At 36.9% G+C, this 24035-nt stretch overlaps 1 long non-coding RNA gene across 1 annotated transcript in view; it reads right to left on the bottom strand.

Moving 5' to 3' along the window:
• LOC128249959 (uncharacterized) overlaps positions 1-7943 on the bottom strand; it is a 39031-nt gene extending 31088 nt beyond the window's left edge. Inside the window, exon 1 of the long non-coding RNA XR_008266107.2 lies at positions 7213-7943. This is a non-coding gene — a long non-coding RNA (uncharacterized LOC128249959). The remainder of the gene's footprint in view (positions 1-7212) is intronic.
• Between the last annotated feature and the right edge of the window lie 16092 nt (positions 7944-24035).

The raw sequence follows: 24035 nt of genomic DNA, 5'->3' as shown, positions 1-24035 counted from the left end.
GTGTGCCTGCATGTATGTGGATGCACGAGTTCGTTTCTTTGCATGTTTGAGCCTACATGCTTGTATATATGTTTTTATGCATGTGTGTGTGTATGTGTGTGTGTGTATGTGCGTGCGTGCGTGCCTGTGTGTGTGTGTGTGTGTGTGTGTGTGTGTGTGTGTGTGTGTGTGTGTGTGAGTGTGTGTGTAAGTGTTTTCTTTTCTTGTCGAAATGTTATATGATAAAGAACTGGGTGAGTAGGTGGGGAAACATCAACAACACCATCATCAATAACAACATTCATATCTATAACAAAAAAAGAAAAATACAAAACAAATATATATATACACACACATGAGAATAACAACAAGAACCTCACCACCCACACCATCAAAAAAAAAAAAAGAACAACAACAGCAGAAAGTAAAAAATAATATGAAAAATAACAAGCAAAAGTATAAAACAAAGACCAAAACAATACGAAATAAAAAAAAAATGTCTTAAGTATTCCACCTGCCGTAGCTTACCACTTAAGATCAGTGAGAATAGCAGCAACAAGAGAACCCCAGTTGGAATTCTAATAATGAGAAAGAAAGAAACTTGTGCAATGTTTGGTGTGTGAAGATCTCGGCAATGTCTTTTGTTTTGCTTTTTTTAAATTTTGTATTCATTTGTTTGATTGGTGTTTCTTTAAATCTCCAATTCGAGGAGCCTTCCAAATGCAGTCCTCTTCTACTGCTGTATGTCGTATTTTAGCCTAATACCAAAAGCGATTCTCAGATCTGATATGATGAATTTACGATCGAACGTGTATAATATGCACACGCACGCGCGCACGCACACAAACACACACACACGGACGGACGCACACACACACACACGCACGCACGCACATACATACACGCACGCATACAGCTCCCGACACACACAACCGCAACAAATATATTTGCATATATATATATAGACACGTAATGCAATGCGTGTGTACATATATACACAAACATACGTACATATACATACACATATATGCATATATATGGATATATATATATATATATATATATATATATATATATATATACATATATATATGTCTATATATATCTATGTATATATATGTTTATTATATAAATATATAATATATATATATATATATATATATATATATATATATATATATATATATATATATATATATATATATATATATGTGTGTGTGTATAATACAAATGTACACACTCACACACACACACACACACACACACACACATATATATATATATATATACACACCACACGCCCATACGTGTGAGAAGGCTCATGGCTCAGTAGCTTGAGGGTTGGCCTCACAATCATGAGGTAGCGAATTCGATTCCCGGATCGGGATGTATGCTGTGTCCTTGAGCAAGATACTTTATTTCACGTTGCTCCAGTTCACTGAGTGCCAATCTGTATCGGCCTATGCCTTTGACTTGGATAACATCAGTGGCATAGAGAAGAGAGGCTGGGAGGCATGGGCGACTGCTGGTCTACCATAAATAACCTTGCCCGGGCTAGTGCCTGAGAGGGGAACTTTCTAGGTTCAATCTCACGGAGGGGGTTTTTAACCTTTATATATACACACATGGATACATATATACGCTCACACACATACACACATGTGCACACACATATGTATGTGATTGTGTTTTTATTGGTACAAAGAAATGTATGCAAGCGTAACTAATTTTCTTATGTTATTATCCAGTTTTACTTCAAGATTTCTTGCCAATAGAGAAAGAACCGGTTTCTAACCGAGATTTAGGGGTCGAGTGTGTATATATGTATGTATACGTGAGTGTGTGGTTTATATGTTGTTGTTGGCACTCCATCGGTTACGACAACGAGGGTTCCAGTTGATCCGATCAACGGAACAGCCTGCTCGTGAAATTAACGTGCAAGTGGCTGAGCACTCCACAGAGATGTGCACTCTTAATGTAGTTCTCAGGGAGATTCAGCGTGACACATTGTGGCCCTTTGAAATATAGGTACAACAGAAACAGGGAGAAAGAGTGAGAGAAAGTTGTGGTGGAAGAGTACAGCAGGGCTCGCCACCATCCCTTGCCGGAACCTCGTGGAACTTTAGGTGTTTTCGCTCAATAAACACTCACAACGCCCGGTCTGGGAATCGAAACCGCGATCCTACGACCGCGAGTCCGCTGCCCTAACTTCTGGGCCATTGCACCTCCACGGTTTATATGTATATCACACACAATATGTTTAAGAAGCATACATCTAGTTAGGTTGTAAGAATTTAACCTGTGAATCAATCAAGGAAATTTGGCAGCTGGGTGTAAAATCTGCCAGAATACTTGAACGATCCCTCATGAGTCTTAAGAAAGACGAAACTAGTTGAACTTTACATCGCTCTCTGTGTGGTTATCTATGTACATGTTTATATATATATATATATATATATATATATATATATATACCCTGAAACGGCGCGCATTCTCTCCTGATGACCCCATACACTTGCTGGCTTCCGGTATGCGGAGTTCTCGACTGGTAGCACTTGCATGTGCGAGTCGTTTGCAAGACATGAATATATATATATATATATATATATATATATATATATATATATATGTACATATATACATATATGTATATATATATATATATACATATATGTACATATATACATATATATTATTTATATTATTCTTTGATTGAACGCCACGCATCCATTTCCAATAGGTGTGTGTGTGTGTATACACACACACACACACACACACACACACACACACACACACACACACACACACACACATATATATATATATATATATATATATATATATATATATATATATATATATGTATATGTGTGTGTGTGTGTGTATGTATATATGATAGATATAGACGCCGACGTGCTTGTGCAGTTAAAAACATCGATTTGTAACTGTGCGGTTTCGAGTTCATTTCATTCAAGACTATCATTAAAGACAGTTAACCTATTAAGATAGTATTGTTGAAAGTAAGACGATTCCTATTTGTTAAAAAAAAAAAACATAGGTAAATCATAACCAAAGGAAAACAAACATACGATAATTTATCTGAAAGTTTTCTGAAGAGAAAAGAAAAAATACCCTAAAATATATCTGTCAATATATATATAATTTAATGAATTAATTATATATTTGGGGATATTTTTTTCCTCTATTTATTTGCTATATTATAGATGTATAGTTAAATATTATTTGTTTGCGTTGATTAAATTAACATTGTTTTCAACTAATGTGCAATGACACTGTTCCTTAGTCTTTACGTCACAGATCGCGCAGAACTAATTTCTTTTTATCTTTCGTAAATTTTTTCCGTTTTGAGTAAAATTTGTTCTGAACACACACACACACACACACACACACGCATACACACACACACACACACACACTCATTCACATACACACTTACACAAACACACACACATACACACACATGTATACATACATACATACCTATACATATATACAGAAATATATACACAAATTTATGTATGTGTATAGACACATATGTATAGATTCATATATGTATACATTCATATATATTTACATACGCGCGCGCACACACCACACGCACACATAGGCACGCACATATATACATATGTGTTATAGCTAGGGTGTGTGCCGCACGGGGCAGCCCTTAAGTTTTTTCCCCCCGGGCGCCAAGCTTATACAGATTTATACAGCAGTCCAAAAGGTTCCGCCCACATAAATGCGACATCCGAGTCGGATCACCCCCAGTTTACCTCTAGCTACGCTACCAATGCACATGTACATCATATCCTAATAAACATTACGAGACTATTTCGTACTCTCATTTAGATCTGTGTCAAGCGTGCGTCCCGCCCGCTTATCTAGTAGACAGTGAGGCGAGACGATGTATGTATGTGTATATGTATGTGTATAATATAATTCATTTGTATATGCAAGGATCTTAATTTATGGATACATTCATTCAAGAATAATGTAGTTAGAAGATTACTCATAACCCTAGTGGTTGAACATGACCCCGCCCTTTCTGTTGACCCAGAACATCAGGTAGATATCTCCTGTTGAAGATCCTTCATTCTTTCATTACAAGCACAAAAGCGTGCTCTGGGTGATTTGAAGCTTTGTGCGAAAAGCAGAAAGGATTATTTCGCAAAGATTGTACAACAGATCAGTGGTACAAGTTTGTGGCTTACACACGTATGCGTATACACATATGTATATAACAACTATTCCCAGTGTATACTATTCCCAGTGTATACTATTCCCAGTGTATACACACATATACATATACATATAACAACTATTCCTAGTGCCGTCTGAAGGTATAGATACAATGGAGAGTTGCCTGGGGGTGGGGCTCACAGTTCTCGGGACACAATTCTGATTAATGCCTGCTGTGGCTTGCTGTCAGTATATGAATATTATAGGGCCCACTGCATTAATTTGTCCGAGGCCTATGACGCTGTTAAGAAGTCCCTAACTATACATAGCACGTTGAACAATATTACAGTGGTGTGCTTCATTGGCTCAAGAATATTAGTGTGACTTAGAAATTAAAACAGCCACCAAGTTAAAACACAACCGGTCAGATATTGTTGTGTAGTACCATAAAAGATATGTTCTGCTGTGTAAATTATCTGCATCTGGACATGAATGTAATTAGAAAAATACAAGTACAAAGAGGACATCTATGTACGTTGGATAAGGAGTTTGCAAATTCAGTACCTAAGATATACTTTTAGTTTCATACCTATTACCATTAGAGCAACAAGATGTATATCAACCTGTCTGGAACAAAGTATGGCTGAACTTGGGATCTTGTAGGAGGGAATGCAAATTCTTAATTCATCATATGCTACAAATGATCACGATAACTGGAACTATAAAAATCTGCAGGACCTTCTTAAGATTTAAAAGATGAAGGTTAAAACAAGATACTTTGCTTGCTACCAAATTGGTGGCCGGCCAAAATTTACTCTAAATTAAAATGAGAAGAACATATGTGGTGTATGTGTTGTGCGTATAAGTGTGTTGTGTGTGTTTGTGTGTACGTACGTATGTATGTAATGTATTTATGAATGTAAGTACGTATGCGTTTGTGTCTATGTGCCTGTGGGTGCGTGTGTGTGTATGTGTGTATGCGTTCGTGTATGTGTGCGTGCATGTGTGTTTGTGTACAAGTATACCTATATAGCAAGATGAGAGTACTTGGCTGCTAATTCTAACAACATATCCTTGAATTTGTGAATCCTATGGGAGAATCAATTGTACATATAAATATGAAATGATAAGTTGTGAGTGATTTGATTGAATGTGGTTTCATAGTTGGTTCTTGCATACATATTCACACAAAATAGCAAGTTGTTACGGCTATGAATCTTATCATGTCTCGTTAAATTGTAGTTCTACCCTCGTAGATTCTCAGTCATTTTATGCATATACATAAGATTTATTGTATATGCATATACAATGTGTATATAAGTTTGCGTTATATACACTCACACACATAGAAAATGAGAGAGAAAGAGAGGAGGAAGAAGAGGGAGAAGCAGAGAGAGAAAGGCTTGAATGTGCGTTTGATGTAAAGAGACAAATAGAGGAAGGCACAGGAAGAGGAATTGAACGAAAGAGAATGAGTGAAGGAGAGAGACACAATATACATAAAGACGCACATACACAGAGACACAAACCGATACACATTTGTGATCCAAAACTTTATGTGGTCACATGTTTGCGACAATAAAGATATATGCAGGATATCGAATATCTAATGAAGAATTTTGCTTTAATAACGATATATCTTGAAAAGAGCCTCTGATATTTTGATAGCAACAAACTTAATTTTTATTAAAATACTCACCATGTTTATATTTTTATCCTCTTGACATACTTCTGTGAGTATATGCTCAATAATCAATATTTCGTGTCTAGCAAGGCGGTGAGCTGGCAGAATCTTTAGCACGTCGGACAAAATGCTTAGCGGTATTTCGTCCGTCTTTACGTTCTGAGTTCAAATTTTGCCGAGGTCCACTTTGCCTTTCATCCTTTCGGGGTCGATAAATTAAGTACCAGTTACGCATTGGGGTCGATGTAATCGACTTAATCCCTCTGTCTGTCCTTGTTTGTCCCCTCTATGTTTAGCCCCTTGTGGGCAATAAAGAAATAAGAATCTTTAGCACGTCGGACAAAATGCTTAGCGGTATTTCGTCCGTCTTTACGTTCTGAGTTCAAGTTCTGCCGAGGTCCACTTTGCCTTTCATTCTTTCGGGATCGATGAAAATAAGTGCTACAGTTGAACAACGGGGGCGATGTAATCGGCTGGAACCTTCCCACAAAATTTCAGACATCGTGCGTAAATAGAAAGGATTATTTCGTGTCTAGCACTTTTCATTGTTACTTAATGTCGCATTCTCTTTACAGTCGCACAACTGTTTACAGGAAAATATTGTCCGTGAATATATCAAAAGTGAAATATAGGGTGGTCTGAAAGTCTTCTCACTCCCAACCAAAAAGTACTAAGAAAAATCGGCTGATAATATAATAATCTTTTCTACTCATGGCACAAGGCCTAAAATTTTGAGGGAGGAGGCCAGTCGATTAGATCGACCCAGTACGCAACTGGTACTTAATTTATCGACCCCGAAAGGATGAAAGGCATAGTTGACCTTGTCAGAATTTGAACTCAGAACGTAAAGACAGGCGAAATACTGCTAAGCATTTCGGCCAGCGTGCTAACGTTTCTTAATTTTTTATTATCCATAAGGACATACATAGAAGGGACAGCACAATGAAATCGAATGATTTTACAAGAAATGCGATTGGGGTCCTCTTAAACATTCTAGAAACATACATAATACAAATGATGATAGGACACAATAAGACATAACAGATGGAGTGGAGGCGGGACTATAACGGACCCCACGAACCCCGCCTTACGACTGACCTGGGTTTTCAAACCATATCGCATTCACGCGAAGCCTTTCATGCCCAACATTCGTGCGACATTCTTCCATCTTTTTCCAAACATGTCTTCAGTCAAACATCCCCTCTCCAGCCCTATTTGTATTTTTAGGTGGAAGATGAAAAAATTCACCAGATTAGGGCCAGAGATGAAGGTGCCTGACCTTATTCCTTTCGTTCTTGTCGTCCATATAATCCCTCACGCAGCTGCTACTACAGAGAGAAAACAATTCTTACCTTCTTTCGTTAAGAAATCCGATGGGTTAATTTTCACTATAGATTCAGTCGACAGCTGTACTCTTCCTCCACCTGACATCAGTTGTTCGGCATAAACCCACACGTCAGACACTTCCGGTCACTGAACAATAGCGTCAGACACATGCACTTGTTTTATCAGACACATTTACTTGTTTTAGTATATTCACTTTCACTGTTACACATCTGTATGAACACCAACAACTTCGTAAAATATCACACGGGACATTTTGTGCCACGAAAATGATGGTGTTTATACAGACCTCGATGTGTGACAGTGTCAGTATCAATGGAAATGAATATACTAAAACTAGGACATGTTTGATATTATTATATTGTTCCTCTTTCGTTCTTATTACTTTTTGGTAGGGGGTGACAAGACTTTCGGACCTCCCTGTACATGTTTCTGGTTTCCTGTACTGAAATGATCTGATTAGAAGTTCATACGGTTACAGTATAATACTACCGTACACCTTGTAACTACGTTATGGTACCAACCAGCGTGTTACAGGTGTTTAAGAGCTCAAGTTTACCCCAAACAACCCAATAAACTCTAAAAATCAGGCGAAGATTATTGATATCATACAGGTCTTTACATATTTGTGTCCCTGCCGCACACACACCCATACACGCGAGCGCACACACACAAAACACACACACATACACAGAGACAAACACAAAACCTGGTCTCTAATCGCTGCGAAAGGTCGAGAAAGACTGTAAATTTTTTGGACAAACGACACCGATATTATGACGTCATAAACACAGTCTAGAAAATTTAGAAGTCTTTTGGTGAGACGAACATCCATTTGTAGAACACACACGCACGCGTATATGTATGTATATATATATACGTGTGTGTGCATATATATATATATATATATATATATATATATATATATATATATATATGTATGTATGTATAAATATATATGAATACATATATATATGTATATATATATATACATATATATGTATATATATGTGAGTGTGCGCGTGTATGTGTGTGTGTGTGTGTGTGTATACACACACACACACACACACAAACAAACACACACACACACAAACACACACACACACACAAACACACACACACACACACACATATGACGGGCTTCTTTCAGTTTCCGTCCACCAAATCCACTCACAAGGCTTTGGTCGGCCCGGGGCTATAGTTGAAGACACTTGGCCAAATTGAAAGAGGGAGAAGTAACACTTCTTTATCCACATTCAAACACGGTTTCTAATCTGTCGCTGGGCCGATAACGGCAAATTATATATATATATATATATATATATATATATATATATATATATATATATATATATATATATATATATATATATATACATATATACATCAAGACAAAGAGAGGGAGAAAGAGCAGTTAAAGCCAACTCAGTGCGTGTTGAATGGCCGTTGCTTTTAAAAATAAAAATAAAATTAAAACAAACGAACTTTTCTCCTTGGTACGAAAATGATGTAAGGCGGGTGAGATAAATGAAGTCTATTCTAAAAACAACAGCCATTCAACGCGCATGGAGTTGGCTTTAACTACTCTTTGTCCCTCTCTTTGTCTCTCTCCCTCTCTGTTTCTCTCTATATATACATATATATACAGAGAGAGCAAGAGAGAGACAGACACACGTACACACACATATCTACCGTTAAGAAGACATGTTGATATGGATACGCACACACAGGCACACAGACACGCATACCCATTTGCACGTAGCGCTATCTGCATGTACGTTGTCGTGTATACGTGCAATTGCATGTGTATATATGCGCCTGTGCGCGCTCGCGTGTTCGAGAGTTGGATTTAAGTATCTTTCGCCTAGTTCAAAAATGTTTTCATCTTTCTAGATTGTGTTTATGACGTCACGATATCGCTGAACTTTGTCCGGAGCTTTGGTATCAAAACATTTCAATCTCTTTCATTAGAGACCAGGGGTCTCATCCAAGCAACAAAAGACCAAAATGATGTCAGAGTAATCTTCACCTTGTCTTTAATGTTTGTGAGGGCTTCATGCACCTTTGAGTTTTTAAACACTCTCAGTAACATGCTGGCTTGTACCGTAACATAGTTACAAGATGTACGGTAGTGTTACTGTAAACGTATGAACTTTTGACCAAACAATCAGTAAATCAGTTGCAGCATATACTACTCGTTTGGGTCTTCTATTGCGTTTTTGTTCCATTATATATATATATATATATATATATATATATATATATATATATATATATATATATATATATATATATATACATATATATATATATATATATATATATATATATATATATATATATATATATATATATATATATATATATATATATATACATATATATATATATATATATTATGGGCGCAGGAGTGGCTGTTTAGTAAGTAGCTTGCTTGCCAATTTATGGTTCCGGGTTCAGTCCCACTGCGTGGCACCTTGGGAATGTGTCGTCTACTATAGCATCGGGCCAACCAAAGCCTTGTGAATGGATTTGGTAGACGGAAACTGGAAGAAGCCCGTCATATATATATTTATATATGTACGTGTGTACGATCAGGACACTTGAAATCGCTACTGCCAATATATAATCAGTAAATCAGTTGTAGCGCGTACTTCTCGTCAAGAGTGGCTGAAACTAGCAATTCCTCCAAGCTAGGTTTGTCAGAAAAGTGACTGATAACCTTCAGAACGAGAAACAAGAACTACTAAAAGACAGATGGAATCTTGTGCGCCAATGGCCATCCAATAACATATATATACATATGCACATTAAATACGTGTGTTTCTGTGTTGAAGTAGGTTCGTATTTCATTCAAACGATACTTTGGAGAAATAAGTTCCATCTCTACAACTACGAATTTGCCGATAACAGACCAAACAAATGGAGAAAACTGGTGCATGTGTCAACATACATCCTTGTTGGGTTAGAAGTCATGACGTCAGGCAAACAGCTGGCACGATGGCTTATGTCCTCCATGTATAAAGTTAGATGATATAGCGATGCAGACCCATGATAATTTGTCTGATGCAGTCACGTTTTCATTTGTCTGATGCAGTTTTTAATTTTTTGTTTGTAGCCATAGGAGACCCGTTTTAAGACATAAACATACAGATCGAAAGAAATCCCATATAGATAATGTTAGTATACACAAAAGAATCAAACAAATACATATAGCTGTATGACGACTGAATATCTACACAACTACAAGATGTCAATGGTAAAATCATTCCTTAGAAGAGTATATTCCGTCCACAAACAATGTACTAGAGCAATGTTTCTTCTATGGATTTCTTTCGTTACTATTTTATTTTGGTGGACTCCCACAGCCATTCGATGTCCAAAACCTAGCTTTATAAATAAGCGCGTCACCCTTTCAAAGCCTAGCCAGGCTCATGGGCCTGGTTTCCCGGTTTCTATGGCGTATGTGTTCCCCCCAGCTGGACGGGGCGCCAGTCCATTGCAGCGTTACTCAAGAAACAGGAACAAAGAGTGAGAGAAAGTTGGGGCGAAAGAGTACAGCAGGGGTCGCCACCACCCCCTGCCGGAGCCTCGTGGAGCTTAGGTGTTTTCGCTCAATAAACACTCACAACACCCGGTCTGGGAATCGAAACCGCGATCCTCCGACCGCGAGTTCGCTGCCCTAACCACTGGGCCATTGCGCCTCCACGCGCGCCTCCATTGCGCCTTTATAAATACTTCCATAAAAATTCCTATTTTTTATTCCCCCAATCACTTGCGTAAGTTGAACTTCGTAAAACATTTGCGATAGAAACCTAGTTGCTTCTTGCGATAAATACATCTAAATTATAAGTTTTTCATGGACACTTAATATACTGCTGTGGATCCACAATTTACTATTTTGTTTCTGTGAATCTCCAAAAATCTTATGTGGAGCCCCTGGGATTATATGGGCCCCGACTGAAAAACACTGCATTAGGGGAAGAAATACACAGAATTAGACAAACTTGAATTAAAACGTACATTCTAACAGACTAATGGATGAAGGTAAATAAGAAGACAAAAACAAATACAAGACAATATATATATATCAGAGAAAACACCTAAAAGAAATACAGAAACCATACATAAATTCTATTACATGTACCAAATGTACAAACACTATCGAATAAATGAGCATATTATGAAAACCCCCATAAAACTGACTCAAATTGCATCACAGCCAACCATACACTTAACCAATAACGTACGAAACACTCCACAAACATGTAAGTCCGAAATCAAATTGCAGATGACCACTGTGATTTATGATTTTGACAATAAAACTAAACGTTAAAAATTTCAAGGACCTAGCTTTTACATTGAACAAACCAGCACAACACTATCTATTAGTCACATCATACATTTTCAAAATGGCGCTATTGCATAATATTACACCACACATCACAAAACAAAATTTCATAAGAAAATACACGAGAAGAGAATATTAATTATGGAAACCATACTCATATCACAATACAAAGCAAAAATTAACACGCAAGCATACACATCAAGAAATAAACATGGGGTTACTGACATAAAAAAAAAATGAAAGCATCTTAATGGTCAAAATTTGACCGCGATGAGAATGAAACCCAGCACGTGACTGATTATGCAAGAAGCTAACGGTTAAAACGCCATTGGCGGGGAAACCTACGAGAGCTCAACCAGTATATAACAAACAACACAGACGTCACATGTATTTAATTCTTTAAATTCAATCTGCGAAAGTGTACAAACGTCAAATATGATTTTAGTACCTTTATATTTTCAAGATTTGAGTGAAAAACGAAAATACGAAAAATCTAAAATAGAAAAGATTAAACGTGAACATAGTCGTCTATTTAAAAATCATGAATAAATGGAAAACTGTTATACATATGCGTACAGGCATGCATACATATATGTATATATATATATATATATATATATATATATATATATATACATACGTATATAGGTATATATGTATGTATATGTAATATATGCATTTGTGTGTAAATTTATATATATGCATGTGCATATGTACATATATATGTGTGTTTATGTATGTATGTGTATATATATATATATATATATATATATATACACATATATATATATATATATATATATATATATATATATGCCAAATTGCTGCGAGCAATTTTCACTTGAAAGGTAGAAATTAACAACTGGTACCACTTTAGTTTTTTTGTAACTCTTTGGTTTGATTTCCAGTCCAGCAAGTCTCTCCCTTCCGGCCATTATTATAAGTGAACCGATAGCAGTTGTCATTCCGTACACCTCTCTCTCTCTCTCTTCCTCTCGCTTTCTTACCCCCCCCCTCTCTCTGTCTTCCTTTCTCTCTCGTTCCTTTAAACACCGCCATGACATTATAGGAATTAGTGAGCCGCGATGATCGCGTAGTAATTGTCATGATGGTTTATTTGAGGCTTGTACTAATGGTGTTGTTGATGGTGATGGTGTTAGTATTAGTGGTTGGTGGTAGCTGCGGCGGTGGTGGTGGAGACAGTTGGGCTAATTGTCTAATTTAGATGAGACCAAAAGGTTTTCAACCTTCGGTGCAGACGTTACTGTTTTCATTCAACCGAAATTTTAACTAATTCGTAAAGCATGCGTCCAAACAGGATACATACATACATACATACATACATGCACATACACAACTATATATAGATAGACGCATTCATTCAAAAACCAAATAGGACATTTAAACTCGACCCTCTTTCTGAATATTTTTTTTGTAAATGTTTGTGTGTGTGTATATATATATATATATATATATATATATATATTTTAATTATTAATTTTTCTATATGTGATAGTGGATTTTCATCGATGAGTTCTTGAAACTTGGTTATTTTCCCTAAAACTATATATTTTATATATATATATATATATATATATATATATATATATATATATATATTTTAATTATTAATTTTTCTATATGTGATAGTGGATTTTCATCGATGAGTTCTTGAAACTTGGTTATTTTCCCTAAACTATATATTTTATATATATATATATATATATATATATATATATATAGCGAGAGAGAGAGAGAGAGAGAGAGAGAGAGAGAGAGAGAGAGAGAGAGAGAGAGAGAGAGAGAGAGAGAGAGAGAACGTACCAAATATATACTTATATACACACACGTGCTGACAGAATCTTTATAGCATATTTTTTTCTGGCTTTCTGTGCTCTGAGCTCAAATCCGACCGAGGTGAACAATGATATCGTCGACAAATGAAGTGCGAGTCAAATACTGGAGTTAATGCATCTCTCTCTGTTTCTGTCTCTATCTTTCTGTTTGTCCATCTGTCTGACTGTGTCTGACTGTCCATCTCTCTGTCTGTCCATCTGTCTGTCTGTCTGTCTGTCTGTCTGGTTGGCTCTCCCCTATTTCTCTCTCTCTTTCTCTCGACCAAGTTGCCTTTTGAGAAGAGTCGTGAAAGACTACTCACAGCGTCCGTTTGTCTAGAAATAGGGAAGAGTTAGGAGCTACTAACCTCTTTTCACAGAAAAAAAAAGAACAAAAAAGCAAAAAAGAAACAAACTTATATGAAAATCCCCTCGAACGGAGATTTGTGCAATACAGTAGGAACGGAATTAAAAAAGTAAAATTTTATTTATTAAATTCTCTAAGTACATACCAATTCACTCTTAAAATTTTTCGATAGAAAATCACTAAGAAATAACAATATTATTATTATGAAACATTTCTCAAAACTGCAACATCGAAGACTTGGATTGGTTTTTGGTACCAGAAATTACTTCACTTGCTAACCTTCTAAAACCAGTGTTTTCCAACCATTTTACACTCGATGAAACCTTGAAATGTACTTTATGTCTCAGAAAATTCCAACATAAAAGTTATTACTATTATCTTTATAAATCCTTTTATTTTTTTCATGAAATGAAATTTTGTAAGAGATTAAAGAAATCATCGAATTACTTTTGTAAGGTTTGGCAGTGCTAAATCCACTCGAGTCGTCGAATCAAACTTAATAAATTTCGTGTTAATCAAGAGGTTGTTCCGATAACGTAACGATTCTTTACTGGATATCTCTCGTTGAGAGATTTAGGAACAACAACGTTTCTTTTTGTTCCGATAACGTTCTCCTACAATTCCATATCAAGAGATATTTTTTTCTCATTGAGTCACCTTTCTGCCTACAGATGCTGTATCTTTGAGATATGTCGATTCTGTATAATAAAATTATGAATATAGAATCAAACACAAAAATAATTAAAATATGCATTTGTATATAATCTTATTTAACCCTATTTCACATGAACCCCTAGCTACCTCTCCTAGAACTCCAGGGCATCGGGGCATCCCAGTTACCCATTCTATTACAGCAGTTGTCTCCTTGTTGGGTTTCTTGTAATTTCATAATGTACCCTGGCTTCAGAAATCTCTATTATGATCTGTCGCTTATTCTATATTTGAGGTATAGGATCAAGGAAGGTAAAGTAAAATCTTCAGTTAGCTTTTTATAGAGAAATATTATAGGAATACAACTCAACTCCTCAACTCCAATAAGAGCATCCATTTTGTACTCCTTTACCTTAATAAATGTAATACTACTATACTGACGAAGGCGCATGGCTTAGTGGTTGGAGCAGCAGGATTACAATCGTGAAGATGCGAGTTCGATTCCCCAACCGGGCCATGTGTTGTGTTCATGAGCAAGGCACTTTATTTCATGCTGTTCCAGTTCGCTCACCTGTAGAAATGAGTTGCGACGTAGCTGGTGTCAAGTTGTATAATCTTTTCACTTGGACGACATCAGTGGCGCGGAGAGGGGAGACTGGTATGCATCGGTGACAGCTGGTCTTTCTCGAACAATCTTGCCCAGACATGTGCCTCAGGAGCGGGGTGACTTTCAAGGCGCAATCCCATAGTCATTCGAGACCGAAGATTTAAAAAAAATATTATTTTTACTGACGATAAATTGCCATGACCATATCATGTACTTTGGTTTACTTGTCCTTGCTTCTTTTGCGTGTTTCCTGCAAGGAAATGTTATTCCATTGCATCTTTCTGCAGACCTTGCTTAAGATGTTTTGGTTCTGTGATAGAAAGGAACACTTTCACAAGAGATAATAGTCAATAATGATCCTGAAAGAAACGTACTTTCTGGCTTGGACAACACCCATATCTGATTCTGGCTATGTACCTATTATTGTATTGTAATTCCTTGCGATTTTTTTCTGAGCGGTAGTGAAAGGAACGGTAGAAATAGAGTCACGAACTGAAGACACCTATCTTGAACTTGTTCATGACTTGACTCATATGAGAAGTAAGAAATTTGAATATTGGTATTTAGAAGTACAGTATACCTAGAAAACAACGACAGGAATACTGTTATATGTAATTCTGCTCAAAAGGTTTTCTATGTATGTATGTATATTATCAATCAGTTTCATTTCTGTATTTCTTGTCCATAGAGAAAGAGCCGGACTCTAACATAGATTCAAGGCTCCTTCATTGGAACTTTTATCAACATCATCTAGGTATTTGTGCATATGTGTGTGTGTGCAGTATTTGGTGTTAGTGTATGCGCAGATTTGTATGTTTGTTTTATGGATGCGTTTTTATGTCTAGATGCATGCATATGTATTTATGTGCTAAATTTTTGGAAAGTTTTACATATCTTTACAGTTCCATTGATGGCTTGAATCTGTAGTCTTCTAATCAGCCTTTTTCTTTCAGGTTTTGAGAACCCTAATTTTTCCAGGTTTTTGTTGAGGCAGTTCGTTACATATCCCAATGCCCCAACAATCACGGGTATGAATCTGAACTTGTAGTCTGGGTGGAGTATCTGTAAATTTCTCAGTAGCTCGGCGTAGTTGTTCTCTTTTTCTCTAATCTTTAGTGGGATGTTGACATCCGCAGGACAGCTGATTTCTACTACTGTACAGAGTTTCTCTTCTCTGTCCCAGATTACTATATCCGGTCTATTATGTCTGCAATTTATTGAGGTTTTTATAGGGACATTCCACCAATACTCTTTCATATTGTGAGTGGTAATGGCCTCTACCTCATTATGGGTTTTCGTATGCATGTATGTATGTATGTATGTATGTATGTATGTATGTATGTATGTATGTGTGTGTGTGTATGTATGTATGTATGTATGTGTGTGTGTTGTGTCGACGCCCCCAAGCGAAGAAGTAGGATCGCCCAAGACATATAAATAGAGGTAGTCTAGCTGTGGTAGAGAGTTGAGTAGCTCTTGAGTAGCCGTCGTGTAGCGGTTGAGTAGCGATCATCCGAAGGTGCTAGATAGCAGTAGCTTGAGACATAACAGTGTGCATGTATGCATGTATTTATGTATGCGTGTACGAGCATACATACATACATACGCATGTATGTATATTACATGTACGTACGTTTGTATGTATGTTTATATGTATGCGTGTGTGTGTATGTATGCACGCATTTATGTATGTATGTATGTGTATGCATACATTCGCACATGCATATAATATACATACGTATGTATGTATATATGTATGTATGTATTATGCATGTATTATACATACATACATACATACATACATACGTATGTATGTATGTATATATGTATGTATATATGTATGTATATATTATGCATGTATTATACATACATGGTGGTTGTCTACTCCTTAAACAGAGTTTGACCACCTCCTGCACCTACACCTTAGCCCTTTCATGGCGTCTGATGTGGCTTTTTAAACCAGACAGTGTTTTGAAAAAACACCCACACAGATTGCACCTCTGATTTGCACTACCAATACCTGCAAGTAAGTTCTGCTCATTGTGGATCCTAACATGTCTTTTAAGACCCCCATTGGATTTGCAAACCCTCTGGCACACACCACATTCAAACGTGTGCACAGACATATAATCAGAATAGCTGGATGAGGTTTGTTTTCCATGGGTTCGCATACATACATACATACATACATACATACATACATACATACATACATACGTATGTATGCATGTCATTATTCAGTTTATTTCAAGATTTCTTGCCAATACTGAAAGAACCGGTTTCTTACCTAGATCCAAGGTTCCTTCATTGAAATTTCACCATCAACAACAGGGTGTTCTCGTTTGTATGTATGTATGTATGTATGTATGTATGTATGTATGTATGTATGTATGTATGCATTGAGATAAGTATGAACGTATATAAGTGGGTTTTCTTCTATTTTTAATTATTTGAATTCTTACTTCAAGAGAGGAGCTGTTTATAACAATAAAACACTGCTACCTCATTGGAATTCGAATAGCAACAAAGATAACTGTTATTTGAACATAAAAAAAGTCTTGGATAATTTTACTCTTCTGCTTTTGTAACCTTTCTATATGTATGTATGTATGTATGTATGTATGTATGTATGTATGTATGTATGTATGTATGTATGTATTATGTATTTATGCATGAATGTTTTTTTTTTCTTAGAGTTTTACTTAAGTTCCTAAGAGCGTTCAAGCCGTTCGCTAACAAAGCGACAAGATTATTTGAATTAAGAGGTTTCCCGGTGCTGTAAACACGTGGCTGAGTTGGTATGTTGATTGAGCTGTCGATGCACACACCCAAGTTCTGCATGTATTCATCTAAAGAATCTCGGGTAGAGATTCTTTGATGTATCTTATACATTTCCTCTGTGCCGCTAATAGATTGGATTTAGAGAAACCGCAGCAGTTTCTTTTGGTATTTCTTCGAAAAATCTACTATTTCTATGTTTTTGTGTTAATTTGTCGGTATACAGTCTAATAGGTATAAATGAGAATTTATAGCCAGTGTATAAGAGCTGTAAGTTCTGCATTAATTCACCGCAAACGTTCTCTTTTCGTGGACTTTTGATTGTATATTCTCATCCGCTGGTCAGCTGACCTCTATAACAGTGTATGACCTTTGTTCCCTGTTGCACAGAATAATATCAGGTCTGTTATGTTTACATGGAATTGCTATTTCTATTGGTGTTTTCCTCTAGTATTCCTTGTTTTTAAATACATGCTAGTGTATACATGCTAGTTCTGCCATGCCTTTGATGTATACGTCAGGACAATCATTCCTGAGGACAGCGTTGTAAATAGTCTTTGCAACAACATCATGTGTCAGGGGCAGGTAGCATCTCGTAGTCATTTTGAGGCAACTACTGATAATGTAGGTTATACCTTGCACACAGTTATAGCAGAACCGACAATTTCTATCGCAACATGGAGGTTTTGTAGTATTTTTGTCCCTCTTGTTTAGCAGGTATTTAGTAGTTATCTCCTGTTCCTAGATAAGAAAGGCATATTCTTGAGTGGGATGTAATATGTCTATCACAAGTCCAGGAGAGGCTAATCTTCCTGTTAATGTAATTGTTATCCTCTAGCTTACAGAATACGTACCTATGCATTACTATTTGCTGGTATGATGCCAGCTTCTCTTCCATGGTTCTGTTCTGGTAGGCCAGTCCAGCTTCCCTAGGCTCACATGAGACAGTTGTATTCTCAGGGTACCTGCACAGTAGCCCTGAACATATTGTTGCTTTCAGTTTTGAGTATGCATAGAATGTGCATATTTCTTTAATTACTTTTCAGCAGGTGTTGTATGAGTGATACAATGTGATATTCAAAGGCTGTTTGGACTAACCTTACATCTCTGCTACCATCACTTCGTCTCATATAGATCCTATCGGTGTCGCTGTTCATGTGGGAGTTGCCAGTGATGGTGAGTACGTTGCAAGTTTTGATGTCCAGGCTGCAGGTCTCGTCAAGTGTCCAGTTCAATATCCCAAATGTTAGTACTAGCACTACAAATGCATTGTGAGATATGGTCTTGCTAAATGTAGACAAGTGGAGGCGCAATGGCACTGTGGTTAGGGCAGCGGACTCGTGATCGTAGGATCGCGGTTTCAATTCCCAGACCGGGCATTGTGAGTGTTTATTGAGCGAAAACACCTAAAGCTCCACGAGGCTCCGGCAGGGGATGGTGGCGAACCCTGCTGTACTCTTCACCACAACTTTCTCTCGCTCTTTCTTCCTATTTCTGTTGTACTTGTATTTCAAAGGGCCAGCCTTGTCACACTCTGTGTCACGCTGAATCTACCCGAGAACTACGTTAAGGGTATACGTGTCTGTGGAGTGCTCAGCCACTTGCACGTTAATTTCATGAGCAGGCTGTTCCGTTGATCGGATCAACTGGAACCCTCGACGTCGTAACCGACGGAGTGCCAGAGAGAGAAATGCAGACAGCTCTGAGCTCTATATTTTCCAGTGTCTACAAAAGTACTCTTTTGTTATTCTGGCTTTAGTCATAGCATGTACGTCTGTATGTATAATGTAACAATTAGACAATTGGATAAAGGTATCTATTTTATGTTTGGCGTAAATTTTATGAGTATATCGACCAGACTCTTTCAATCCGCTTCCACTTTTTACATAATAATGAGAGGATGAGAGGGTGAGAGAAAATGAAAGACAGACAGAGACAGTGAGACAGAGCGAGAAAGAATGGTAATATACTTTACATATCACAAACTTTAGAGTATCATCAAACCTAACTAATGCACACACACACACACACACACACACACACACAAATACATACTTGAATATATACATATATGAATAAAGTTTTTATATAAGTGTGTATGTAAGTAGACGTGTTAAATTTTCAATTGGAAACACAATATAAATATCGAGTCAAGAAAAAAAACAAAAAACAAAAAAAAACAAAGAAACGAAAAAGATCTTTTCAAAACGTAACAGCATAAGAGTATTTCTTTCCAAAATTTAGTGTCTGTGAACTTTTGGTTAAATCCCAAAGTAGTCGTGAAGCTATTTCAAAATTCTTGTGTTTCTAATTACATTTTCTTTTCAAATTTAACACATCTGAAACTTCTAACATATAAACTTTGTTCCAAACAATTTCAGCCAGAGAATAAAATTTGTCTTAAAATATTTCTGTTATTTCTGTTATTATATTTTTTCTGTTCTAGTGTCACATTGTTTTAATATTTCATAAATATTGTTGCAGTAGAACGAGAAAATTGAAAATAAAATAGTTTTAGTTCATTGATGCCATGTTGATTTCTTTTTGTTTTTGTTTACTATATTTGTTCGTTCTTCGTACTACAAACACATCACTGTCTGACCCTGTGTCTGCCTCTCTTCATACATCCATCCATTCATGCATACATACATGCATACATACATACATAATACATACATACATACGTACATACATACATACACAAAACAAAACATATAAATCTGCACGCATACATACATACATACATACATACATACACACATACATACATACATACATACATACATACATGCATACATACATACATACATACATACATACATACATACATACATACATGCATACAAAATTACCCCGTTGTTAATGTTGAAATTCCAATGAAGGAGCCTTGGATCTAGGTTAGAAACTGGCTTTTACTCTATTGACTAGACATCTTGAAGTAAAATTAAATGACATATATACACACTTCCTGAATACCAATCTTGAGAAATTAGGCTACTCAAAACCAGAAACGACAAAGCTGGTTCGAAGACTATAGATCCAAGACAACACTGGAACTGTAAAAATTTGTAAAACGTTCCAGAATTTTATCATTTAAGTATATATGAGCATGTCTAGATAAGCAAAGTATAAGCAGGGGAAGATATACGCGAAAAAACATACAAATCTGCACATATACATAATACATACATACATACACACATACATACATACAGACATACATACCCTGTTGTTGATGTTGAAATTCCAATGAGGGAGCCTTGGATCTAGGTTAGAAACTGGCACTTTCTCTATTGTCAAGAAATCTTGAATTGAAACTGAATAACCATTTGAGATAGAGGAGAGAAACTATGCACATTTGTGGAAATTAGCTGCCCAGCGGATGTTAACATAAAGCCGAATATCAGTGAAAAGAGAACACTTATGCTGAATTTTGAGAAATCGCCAGTTACTCTATCCAGATTACAAGTTCAAGTTTATACCTATAATTATTGGGGCCCTGGGATATATAACACACTGCCTAAATATCAATCATGAGAAATTAGGCTTCTCGAAACCAAAAACGAGAAAGCTAATTCGAACATTACAGATCCAATCCACCACTGGAACTGTAAAAATCTGTATAACTTTCCAGAAGTTTATCATTTAAATATATATGAGCATGTCTAGATATGTAACTATATGCATGAAACATACAAATATACATAAAACATACAAATCTGCACATACATACATACATACATACAAGTTCTTTTGGCAATGGTTCTTAGAAAAATTGCTCAACATGAACATAAAGTGTAGTAATAGTCTATTTAAACCAGTTCAGAATAACAGGAACAGGCCACTGGTTCGGTTGAAATGTTATATATATATATATATATATATATATATATATATATATATATATATGTATGTATGTACTCTTGCTTATATCAATAGAAGATAAATGTGTACATTGCCGCACTGCGGCTTTGCATTCTCTGTGCAACGGAATCCATCACACATCAAGGCCCTGATGTGAGTCCGACTTCGTCATCTGCGCTTTATCTTGCATGTCAGTTGGCAGGATCATATTGCTGACGTAGAGATCCTGCGCTGCACTGATGCAGTTAGTGTGGAGGCCCTCATTACCTCATCACAGTTGCGTTGGGTAGAACATGTTTGCAGGATGGAGGACGACAGGCTCCTAAAGCTTGTGATATAGGGATGTGCTGAAGAGGCATATGAAGAACTCTGGTGTCTTTCAAGAGACCTAAGATGAGAACGCCATGCGGTGCGATGAATGGAACCGTCACTGAAGCTCGTAATTCTAGCCGTTGGGGGAGAACAGAGAGAATATGGAAGAATATACGAGAGGCATCATTTCTCTGTTGCATCAAGTAGCTACACTTGCAGCAGATATCGCTGCTGCAGACAAAGAACATACGAGCCTGCTAGAGATGATTACAAAATAAATAAATGCGCCCTTTTAAAGCCTGGCCAGGCTCATGGGCCCGGTTTCCTGGTTTCAATGGCGTATGTGTTCTCCAGCTGGACGGGACACCAGTATATCGCGTTACTCATTTTTGCCAGCTGAGTGGACTGGAGCAACGTGAAATGAAGTGTTTTGCTCAAGAACACAACGCGTCGCTCGGTCTAGGAATCGAAACCAAAATCTTACGATCGTGATGCTGACACCCTAACCACTAAGCCACACGCCTCCACGCTAGAGATGTTTACTGAGCAAGAACAGTCAACGTCGATCTGTGATAGACAGCCGGAGAAGACGTATATTAATATTCATATAGACGCAGCTATGTAGGCACACACACACACACACACACACACACACACACACACACACACACACACACACACACAATCACACACACACATACAAACAAGCAAACATGCACACATGTAGATGTGCGTGAGTATAAAATTATATAAATGTGTGTGTATGTGGGTGCGTAGAGGAGTGTGTGTAGGTATGTGCGTATTTACTCTTTTACTCTTTTACTTGTTTCAGTCATTTGACTGCGGCCATGCTGGAGCACCACCTTTAGTCGAGAAAATCGACCCCAGGACTTATTCTTTGGAAGCCTAGTACTTATTCTATCGGTCTCTTTTGCCGAACCGCTAAGTTACGGGGACGTAAACACACCACCATCGGTTGTCAGGCGTTGGTGGGGGGACAAACACAGACACAAACACACACACACACATATATATATATACATATATACGACGGGCTTCTTTCAGTTTCCCTCTACCAAATCCACTCACAAGGCTTTGGTCGGCCCGAGGCTATAGTAGTAGACACTTGCCCAAGGTGCCACGCAGTGGGACTGAACCCGGAACCATGCGGTTGGTAAGCATGCTACTTACCACACAGCCACTCCTGCGCCTATTTGTAAAGTATCTTTTTTTTTTTTGCTAACTTCATAATTACTAAGAAAGTGCTGGTGTCAGTTTAATTGGCAAATCGCCTCCCGCTAGATTCCGGACGTTTTACCTGTGTGAGAAAGAATAATAATACAGATATATATATATATATATATATATATATATATATATATATATATATATATATATACTTATTGATGTCTTTCATTCCATTAGCTCTTTAGCTGCTTGTATATTAGCTATGTGCTATATTTCATTAAATCAAATATTCTTTTCTACTCTAGGCACGAGGCCCGAAACTCCTTGGGGGACGGGGCCAGTCGATTAGATCGACCCCAATACGCAACTGGTAATTAATTTATCGACCCCAAAGGGATGAAAAGCAAAGTCGACCTCGCAGGAATTTCAACTCAGAACGTAAAGATAGACGAAATACTGCTAAGCATTCCGTCCGGCGTGCTAATGTTTCTGCCATTTCGCCACTTTCATCAGGTCAATTATTGTGACTGGTTCGTATTTTGCTGTTGCTTTGAAAGTTATTTTTAAAAAAATCTTAAAGCTCAGCATCTTAAAACTTTGTACCACGACACATATACAAATGTAATTTGTAATTAAAGCCGATGATATATATACATATAGGCTATGGTAAGAAGCTTGCTTCCCAATTACGTGGCTCCAGATTCAGTCCCATTGCGTGTTACCTTGGAAAGTATCTTCTACTATAGCCTCTGTCAGACAAAAGCCTTGTGAGTGGATTTGGTAGACAGAAACTGAAAGAAGCCCACCCCAGCTAGCCAGTCATACTGTCTCTTAGGACAGTAAAACATTCCTTCAATATACACAAGAGAAAAAGGCCA

This window comes from Octopus bimaculoides, chromosome 1, assembly GCF_046866305.1.
Source record: "Octopus bimaculoides isolate indiv1 chromosome 1, ASM4686630v1, whole genome shotgun sequence".
NCBI lineage: Eukaryota > Metazoa > Mollusca > Cephalopoda > Octopoda > Octopodidae > Octopus > Octopus bimaculoides.
The sequence above is the reverse complement of the archived record's forward strand: the minus strand, read 5'-3'. Positions and strand labels throughout refer to the sequence as shown.